This window comes from Triticum dicoccoides, chromosome 4A (genome assembly GCF_002162155.2).
Source record: "Triticum dicoccoides isolate Atlit2015 ecotype Zavitan chromosome 4A, WEW_v2.0, whole genome shotgun sequence".
NCBI classification, from domain to species: domain Eukaryota; kingdom Viridiplantae; phylum Streptophyta; class Magnoliopsida; order Poales; family Poaceae; genus Triticum; species Triticum dicoccoides.
The window spans coordinates 499735927-499746218 of NC_041386.1; the positions used below are offsets into that span (position 1 = coordinate 499735927).

Sequence of the window (10292 nt, forward strand, 5' to 3'; positions counted from 1 at the left end):
GATATTCACCATTGATACTACTCCATCTCACGTGATGATCGGACATGGTTTAGTTGATTTGGATCACGTGATCACTTAGAGGATTAGAGGGATATCTTTCTAAGTGGGAGTTCTTAAGTAATATGATTAATTGAACTTAAATTTATCATGAACTTAGTACCTGATAGTATCTTGCTTGTCTATGTTTGATTGTAGATAGATGACTTGTGATGTTGTTCCATTGAATTTTAATGTGTTCCTTGAGAAAGCAAAGTTGAAAGATGATGGTAGCAATTACATGGACTGGGTCCGTAACTTGAGGATTATCCTCATTGCTACACAGAAGAATTACTTCCTGGAAGCACAGCTAAGTGCCAAGCCTATTGCAGGAGCAACATCAGATGTTATGAACGTCTGGCAGAGCAAAGCTGATGACTACTCGATAGTTCAGTGTGCCATGCTTTACGGCTTAGAACCGGGTCTTCAACGACGTTTTGAACGTCATGGAGCATATGAGATGTTCCAGGAGTTGAAGTTAATATTTCAGGCAAATGCCCGGATTGAGAGATATTAAGTCTCCAATAAGTTCTATAGCTGCAAGATGGAGGAGAATAGTTCTGTCAGTGAACATATACTCAAAACGTTCGGGTATCATAATCACTTGACTCAACTGGGGGTTAATCTTCCTATTGATAGTGTCATTGACAGAGTTCTTCAATCACTGCCACCAAGCTACAAAAGCTTCGTGATGAACTATAATATGCAAGGGATGAATAAGACTATCCATGAGCTCTTCGCAATGCTAAATGCCGCGGAGGTAGAAATCAAGAAGGAGCATCAAGTGTTGATGGTCAATAAGACCACCAGTTTCAAGAAAAAGGGCAAATGGAAGAAGAAAGGGAACTTCAAGAAGAACAGCAAACAAGTTGCTGCTCAGGAGAAGAAACCTAAGTCTGGACCTAAGCCTGAGACTGAGTGCTTCTACTGCAAGCAGACTGGTCACTGGAAGCGAAACTGCCCCAAGTATTTGACGGATAAGAAGGATGGCAAAGTGAACAAAGGTATATGTGATATACATGTTATTGATGTGTACCTTACTAAAGCTCGTAATAGCACCTGGGTATTTGATACTGGTTTTGTTACTAACATTTGCAACTCGAAACAGGGGCTACGGATCAAGCGAAGATTGGCTAAGGACGAGGTGACGATGCGCGTGGGAAATGGTTCCAAAGTCGATGTGATCGCGGTCGGCACGCTACCTCTACATCTACCTTTGGGATTAGTATTAGACCTAAACAATTGTTATTTGGTGCCAATGTTGAGCATGAACATTATATCTGGATCTTGTTTGATGCGAGACGGTTATTCATTTAAATCAGAGAATAATGGTTGTTCCATTTATATGAGTAATATCTTTTATGGTCATGCACCCTTGAAGAGTGGTCTATTTTTGATGAATCTCGATAGTAGTGATACACATATTCATAGTGTTGAAATCAAAAGATGCAGAGTTGATAATGATAGTGCAACTTATTTGTGGCACTGCTATTTAGGTCATATCAGTGTAAAGCGCATGAATAAACTCCATACTGATGGACTTTTGTAAAGCCCCGCGACGGTTGAACATCAAGATCGTCACCACGCCGTCGTGCTGACGGAAATCTTCCCCAACACTTTGCTGGATCGGAGTCCGGGGATCGTCATCGAGCTGAACGTGTGCTAGAACTTGGAGGTGACATAGTTTCGGTGCTTGATCGGCCGGGCCGTGAAGACGTACGACTACATCAACCGCGTTGTGCTAGCACTTCTGCTTTCGGTCTACGAGGGTACATAGACAACACTCTCCCCTCTCGTTGCTATGCATCACCATGATCTTGCGTGTGCATAGGATTTTTTTTGAAATTACTACGTTCCCCAACACGATGAACTTTGATGGTTGTACTCTCGACTGCGAATTTCCCTATCTATATAAGTAAGAACATAACCTCTAATTATCCTTACAGATTGTTATTCTTTGATTCCTATGGATTGCTTCCATTTTACACCTTTAATCTAATTAATTATATTCAGCTTTACGGAATCAGTAAGATTTACTTCACCATTCTCTCTTCATTGTTACATTTCTTCGGTTTACGTACATGCCGTTGTTTTGTAACACGTTATCCTGACTTCCCAAACCATGACTATTACAGAATTGCAATATTAACTAGAGTAGAATATTGAATGAATATAATATGCTTATGGACTGCCATGTTCAACTATTGACCAGAAGTTCATCATCGTGGTAAGTTTAAAAGCTTTCTCCCTTGACTGGTCTTGCCTTATTAAGTCAAAATTGGTTCGCCTTTTTATTTCATCATGAAACTTTTTTTATGCGAATTGCTGTACAAACATTGCCTTAACTAACTATATCAGGCTTTGGTTTTTATATGCAGAAATTATGGTACAAACTGAATTGGCATGTTCTGTTCTCACTCTCATCAACTCTTGCACACTATTTTTTTCACTTTTCAAGTCCCAGCGCTCTGTTTCTATTAATGGAGGTGATTGTTTGTTGTCTTCGCGCGATGAAGATAAACTAAACAGTGAGCTACGAGCCTACGATGTGGGCAACTAAGAATCACTACCACCTCTGAAACAAATCTCCAATGCCTATTTGATTTGCGGTATATTTATTTTTTCTTGGTGGGTGAGATGTTTTCGATGCATAATTGGTTGGCAGGGCCATGATATTTTGTTAGTGGGAACTTAAACCACTAGTGTTAATATTTTTCTGAAAGGAAACGTTATGTATCTTTCTAGCGAGTAGTGCATTGTTTAATCTCATGAAAAGGTTTTATTTTAGCCAAGAAAAGGTATGGTTGACAAGTATATCCAAATTATTTATATTTCATTTCGCTAACATATCGGATTTTTCTTGCTACAGTTCCCGCAACAACGTGCGGGGTATCATCTAGTTAAAGTTAATGATTGATGGTCATGACAGTGAACATTGTGTGCGCTATGGAACATGTCTACTATGCTCATGCTACAAGACACATGCGTAGTGCATAGTCTATGTTACCCTGAATAATCTTGGTTGTAAATATTTACTCTAACGATAAAGTCCTGTTGTGACTTAGTAGAGCTAAGTTACTTAATCTGTTTTCTTAATACCACCTAGCCAACCGAAGTTTGAGGTTTGTCTCCGTAGTAGTATCTCGTATTTAGGTGGACAAAAATCCCTTTGTTTAAAAAAATAATCTCAAATAGGCTTTTGAATATATCCATTGAGATCGACCGCAAAAAATCAACTCCCTACCCTACCTTCTTTAGCAACCAATATTGCTAAATTTCTCCTGCCATATTATGGTGTGGCCCTTTAGGCACAGTCTCCGATTGACTCCTATTTTCTTTTCTTTATCTCACCAAATTCTTTTCACTCACTCTATTACTCTCCCTTGCAAATACAGAAAAAAATATCAGACCTAAAAACATCTAATGTGCAAAGTCTCCTCCTATAGTTAGTTGTAGGTTCTAGATCGTATGCTTAAAGATTTCTTGAAAATCATCCAACACATCATTTGTGCTAGGACACCATGTGCTTATGACCAAAGACTAGATAGCTCAAGGTTAATGCGTTCAACACACATTTGTGCATTGATGAGCATCCATCCATCTATCGTGTGCTAAGGAGTTGACGATGACGGTGGTTTTTGATCTGATGTGCTTTAGCAACGACCATAGAAAGTTAGTCTAGGAACCCCTTTGGTGCCCTATTCACTAGTCTTTTGGACTCATCATTCTTCATGCAAATGGCTTATATAAATAGCCCATAACCAATATTGTGTTTGATGTATTTTTTGTTCTGTAATTCATGTAATCAATTCATATGTTCAAAAACGTCTATGATGCATATTCCATAGAACACTTCTCTATGTAAACAAGTCCTGAAAGAATTTACTTCATGTTGGACACACAAAACTACTTCATGATATTGTAACTTCATAATGTCACCACATCATGTATATATGAAGGAAATATGCCCTAGAGGCAATAATAAAGTTGTTATTTATATTCCCTTATATCATGTTAAATGTTTATTATTCATGCTAGAATTGTATTAACCGGAAACTTGACGCATGTGTGGATACATAGACAAAAAACAATGTCCCTAGTAAGCCTCAACTAGACTAGCTCGTTAATCAAAGATGGTTAAGTTCTGTAGCCATAGACATGTGTTGTCATTTGATAAACGGGGTCACATCATTAGAAGAATGATGTGATGGACAAGACTCATCCATTAGCTTAGCATAATGATCGTTAAGTTTTATTGCTATTGCTTTCTTAATGACATATACATATTCCTTTGAGACTACAGAGGATTCGACACCGGACGCACGCTATTAGCTTCCGCAACACATCGCTTCGCTGGTGAATATTTTGGCCGGTTCGTTTCTTTTGCATGTGGCTATGCCCTGGTCACCGAAGCAATGAGTCATTTACTATTGAGCCTTCTATATAACAGACGAGCAGTCGAAAAGCACAGACACTTCGTATCGATTCGTATTACCACCACCTCTCCACCATATTTTTAACCAATCCTCCTATCTTAATCGACATCTAACACGGTTGTTTGTATATGCAGATCCCTTCGAGCTCCGGTGCGCACAACCTCATCCACCAAAGATAGAGTTTGATGTCGTCCACCAGAGTATTTAACCAAAAACTACCACATTTCACAGAAACGTGACAGAAAACTACCACTTTACAATTTTGTGCGGAAAACTACCACTTTTGTCCTAATTCATGGCAAAAAACTACCAAGTCTCGAAACCGGTCGCTTCGTCCGCGCTAAGCACCAAACTGACCAGCCGGTCCCATGTTTCAGGTGTCACGGTGGCCAACCGACGCCCGCCGCGTGTTAACGACGCGTCTGCGGTCGGAAACGGCGGTTGTCAGTTTGCGTTCAATGCACCAAAACGTAGGACCCGTCATTTGATGTTGATCCTCTGACGACGCCGTTTCCGACCGCGGACGCGCCGTTAACGTGCGGCGGGCATCGGCCACCGTGGCGCCTGAAACATGGGACTGGCTGGTTAGTTTGGTGCTTAGCGCGGGTGAAGCGACCGGTTTCGAGACTTGGTAATTTTTTGCCACGGACTAGGACAAAAGTGGTAGTTTTCCGCACAAAATCATAAAGTGGTAGTTTTCTGTCACGTTTTGTGGTAGTTTTTGGTTAAATACTCCGTCCACCACAATACACATGGATGGCGCCCCTGCCCGCCTGCTACGCGTCGCCAGCACCCACAACGCCTCCCAGGTCCCCGGCATCGGCTTCGCCTGACCACGTAGAAGCACATGGACAGCGCCAGTGCTCCTCGGTGCCACGCATCGGTTTCTTCCGGACATCCACTTCCAACGGCCAGCATCGGCTTTGGCCGGCAGCGGATGCCTTCCACACCCACCCCGCGCCCGTCACATCTCCTCCTAGGATCTTGCTGCTACTCCTCGTCTAGCCCCTCCTTCCTTTGCTTCGGCATGGAGCCTGACGAGCCGTTCAGCATGTCTTGAAGTGGTAGAGTAAGAATAGGTGTTCTTTATTCTCTGGCTCTGCTTGACTCACAAAGTACTTGAATTAGTTTCGCCCACATAGGTAACTTGACCTTGCATATATACTGTAGGTACAAAATCCGCCTGAATGATTCACAGCTGGTCTAACTGCTCCCCATGGCAAGAGATTAAGTCCTAGAACTAAGGTGAGGTTATTCTGTTAAAAGTAAATAAAATGGTATACCTGACTTCCTGCCCACATTTTACAAGTAAGGAACCGTTGATTTGGGATCCATCTCGATGGCCCATAAGATAAATCATCTCACCCTACCATGATTAAGTACCGCGTGCATTTGTAGTTTTATCTGTTCCACGCTTAACATGGCCATTATTAGCCTCTATTCCGAGAAGGTTTGTAGTTTCTAGACCTATTTTTTATTCCGCAAATCATATTTTTGTCAATGTTTCTAGAGCAGGAACATGCCTTTTCAACCGATTAATTTGGTATCTCTAAACCTTTAGTACCAATCCTGCTTACTGAATGGCTTCAAATTCAAACAAGCTTTGAAGCCCTGGATCCGAACGAGCCACACAATTTGTTGTTTCTGTATTAAGCATTTGAAAGTTCAGGTGGTGCTATCTTCTATTTTTAGTTACTCATGTGTTCTCAACATATTTTGGAATAATGAAAATATATTGATGTTGCAGTTTACTTTTGTCTAGATTATGGGGTAAAAAAGCTTTTGTATGGATTAGTTCTTTTCCAATGATTCTCATGTTTAATGTTGTGAGTTACTTCCATATATGTGCACACCCGAGAGTGTTGACAAGTATAGGTCTGAACAGTTGAAGGAAGATGATACAACAATAGTTGAAGGAAGGTCAACCTATTTTTCCATCCAATTCTCATAAGTCTTCCATGGACCTAAAAATATTACTATGAAACAAGATACATATTGTTTAAAAGTTGCCAAAATTCGAGTGGATAAACATTAGGGCTCATCACTCCTTATGTTTGCTAACCTCTATCTTAAATCTATTTCCTTGTGAGTTTTATTTTTTATCTACGGTGGTTGTACTCTCGACTGCGAATTACCTATCTATATAAGTACATAACCTCTAATTATCCTTACAGATTGTTATTGTTTGATTCCTATGGATTGCTTCCATTTTACACCTTTAATCTAATTAATTATGTTCAGCTTTGCGGAATCAGTAAGATTTACTTCACCATTCTCTCTTCATTGTTACATTTGTTCGCTTTACGTACATGCCGTTGTTTCGTAACACGTTATCCTGACTTCCCAAACCATGACTATTACATAATTGCAATATTAACTAGAGTAGAATATTGAATGGATATAGTATGCTTATGGACTGCCATGTTCAACTATTGACCAGAAGTTCATCACGTTGGTAAGTTTAAAAGATTTCTCCCTTCACTGGTCTTACCTTATTAAGTCAAAATTGGTTCGCCTTTTATTTCATCATGAAACTTATTTTTATGCAAATTGTTGTACAAACATTGCCTTAACTAACTACACCAGGCTTTGGTTTTTATATGCAGAAATTATGGTACAAACTGAATTGGCATGTTCTGTTCTCACTCTCATCAACTCTTGCACACTATTTTTTTCACTTTTCAAGTGCCAGTGCTCTGTTTCTATTAAAGGAGGTGATTGTTTGTTGTCTTTGCGCGATGAAGATAAACAGTGAGCTACGAGCCTACGATGTGGGCAACTAAGAATCGCTACCACCTCTGAAACAAATCTCCAAGGCCTATTTGATTTGCGGTATATTTATTTGGTCTTGGTGGGTGAGATGTTTTCGATGCATAATTGGGTTGCAGGGCCATGATATTTTGTCAGTGGGAACTTAAACCACTAGTGTTAATATTTTTTTGAAAGGAAACATTATGTATATTTCTAGCCTGTAGTGCATTGTTTAATCTCATGAAAAGGTTTTATTTTAGCCAAGAAAAGGTATGGTTGACAAGTATATCCAAATTATTTATATTTCATTTCTCTAACATATCGGATTTTTCTTGCTACACTTCCCGCAAATACATGCGGGGTATCATCTAGTTAAAATTAATGATTGATGGTTGACGGAGTAATTGACCACGGGTACCCCGAAGACGACAAGACAATATTTCAAGACATCGGGGCTAGCAAAGCACCTCAGTCCGACTGCCCGGCTGCCGACTGCGCCAACCAGCCGGCTGCCGACTGCAGCTCGACCCGACACCGACAAGACCCCGACGAGACGGCCATACCGCGGACAAGACAACCGTACCGTGACGCCATCATGTACAGTGTCACTTGTCTCCTGGCACTATTTATGAAGTGACCCAGGGGACAAGCTTGATATGCACCATGCCTTACCCATGCCCACTACCAAGCTTACATCCTAAGCTACCCTCTCCTATATAAAGGAGAAGACACACATAGGCTCACACATATACATGCCCATGGACACACCCCTCACGCATGCATACATGTTCACTCACGATGGAGCACTCTCATGCCCACTTGCTAGCTAGCTCATACACACATGAGACATATACAAGTCATATGCCCATGGCACTGACCTCGGATACAGCTCTAGGAGCACTTTGTACTGCCCGATGTACATCCCAGATATATACTCAGACATGCAGGAGTAGGGGTATTATCTCTCCGGAGAGCCCCGAACCTGGGTAAACTAGCGCGTGCTACTCGCAAACCCGCTCCCGGTCCTATCAGCAGCAGTCTTACCCTCACACTAAGCCCTTGTGGCATATGTCGACTCGCAAGCCCCCCGTGAGAATACCACGACAGTTGGCGCCCACCGTGGGGCGGTACTATGTGTTGGAAACGAATATTTTGGCAATGCAACTCGATGTATTGATCGGTGCATAGCGCACGTATATATGGAGTACAAGGTGGGCCACAACCTCAACTATACAATGCCTAGGAGGTGGGCCGGACTATACAATATACATGCACAAACCATATATTCAACACCCCCCGCAGTCGAAGCGTCGTTGGAGACGCAAAGACTGGACCCGAACTCCTCAAAAACAGAAGTAGGCAGTCCTTTTGTCATAACATCGGCAAACTGTTGCGCCGTCGGGACGTGGAGGACCCGGATGCGCCCAAGGGCCACCTGCTCACGAACAAAGTGTATGTCGAGCTCAATGTGCTTCGTTCGTTGATGATGGACCGGATTGGTGGAGAGGTACACGGCGGAGATGTTGTCGCAGTAGACGAGTGTGGCCTTGTGAACATCACAAAGCAACTCCTGGAGCAGCTGACGAAGCCAAGAGCATTCGGCAACGGCGTTAGCCACTGCCCGATACTCTGCCTCGGCACTCGAGCGAGAGACTGTGGGCTGTCGCCTGGAAGACCAAGAGATCAGAGACGGCCCAAGGTAGACACAGTACCCCGAAGTGGAGCGCCGTGTGTCCGGGCAGCCAGCCCAGTCTGCATCAGAGTAGACGACGAGGTCGGTAGAGGCGGAGGTCGTCAGTGTAAGTCCCATGGACGTAGTGCCGCGCATGTAATGGAGGATACGCTTCACCAAGGTACAGTGAGAGTCACGCGGAGCATGCATGTGAAGACAGACATGCTGAACGGCATACTGCAAGTCGGGGCGCGTCAGAGTGAGGTACAACAAGGCACCCACAATGGAGTGATAGAAGGCCGCGTCGGATGCGAGAGAGCCCTCCAGAGCTGAAACCTTGGCCTTGGTGTCAACAGGCGTGGGAGCAGGCTTGCAGTTAAGCATGCCGGCACGATCGAGAAGCTCATGGGCGTAACGCTGCTGGTGCAGAAAGAACCCATCTGGCCGTCGAACCACCTCAATGCCGAGGAAGTAGTGTAGGGGCCCCAAGTCCTTCAGGGCAAACTCATCGCGAAGACGAGCAGTAAGCCGCTGGAGAAGCGCAATAGTGGAAGCCGTCAGGATGATGTCGTCGATGTAGAGCAACAAGTAGGCTGTGTCAACCCCGTGATGGTACACGAAGAGGGACGCGTCGGAGCGGGTCGATGTAAATCCGAGCGTCTGCAGGAAGGCAGCGATGCACTGGTACCAGGCCCGAGGCGCCTGCTTCAACCTGTAAAGAGAACGGGAGAGCAAGCACACATGGTCCGGATGTGTGGCGTCGACGAAGCCGGTGGGCTTCTCACAGAACACCTGCTCGGCGAGGTGGCCGTGCAAGAAGGCGTTGGAGACGTCCAACTGATGCACGGGCCAAGCTCGGGAGATGGCCAGCTGAAGCACGGTGCGGATCGTGCCCGGTTTAACAACCGGAGCAAAAGTGTCGGTGAAGTCCATGCCCGCACGTTGCCGAAAGCCTCGAACCACCCAGCGAGCTTTGTAGCGCTCGAGAGTCCCGTCGGGACGAGTCTTATGCCGAAAGACCCACTTACCCGTGATGATGTTGGCACGAGGTGGCCGAGGGACAAGCTGCCAGGTGCGGTTCCGTGAGCGCATCGAACTCTTCCTGCATCGCAGCGAGCCAATGAGGGTCCCGAAGGGCGGCTCGAGCTGACGATGGGAGAGGGGACGGCTCGGAGACGGAAGCGGCGAGAAGATACTCATCGCTGGTGTACCGCATACTCGGGCGGAAGGTACCGGCCCGAGAGCGAGTCATCGGGCGGGGCAGCGAGTCCGGGGCGACGGGCGAGGACGAAGAAGAGCCCGCCGCTACTGATGCCGCGGGTGAGACCGCGGGTGAGGCCGCGGGCGAGGCTGCCGACGAGGGTGCGGGGAAGGCCACCGTGGGCGAGGCCGCCGAC

At 44.5% G+C, this 10292-nt stretch overlaps 1 long non-coding RNA gene across 1 annotated transcript; it reads left to right on the forward strand.

Moving 5' to 3' along the window:
- Nucleotides 1-5330: 5330 nt before the first annotated feature.
- On the forward strand, nt 5331-7538 carry LOC119286399. The gene is made up of 3 exons (XR_005140418.1): nt 5331-5551; nt 5643-5717; nt 7079-7538. It is a non-coding gene; the product is annotated as an uncharacterized LOC119286399 (long non-coding RNA).
- Nucleotides 7539-10292: the final 2754 nt, after the last annotated feature.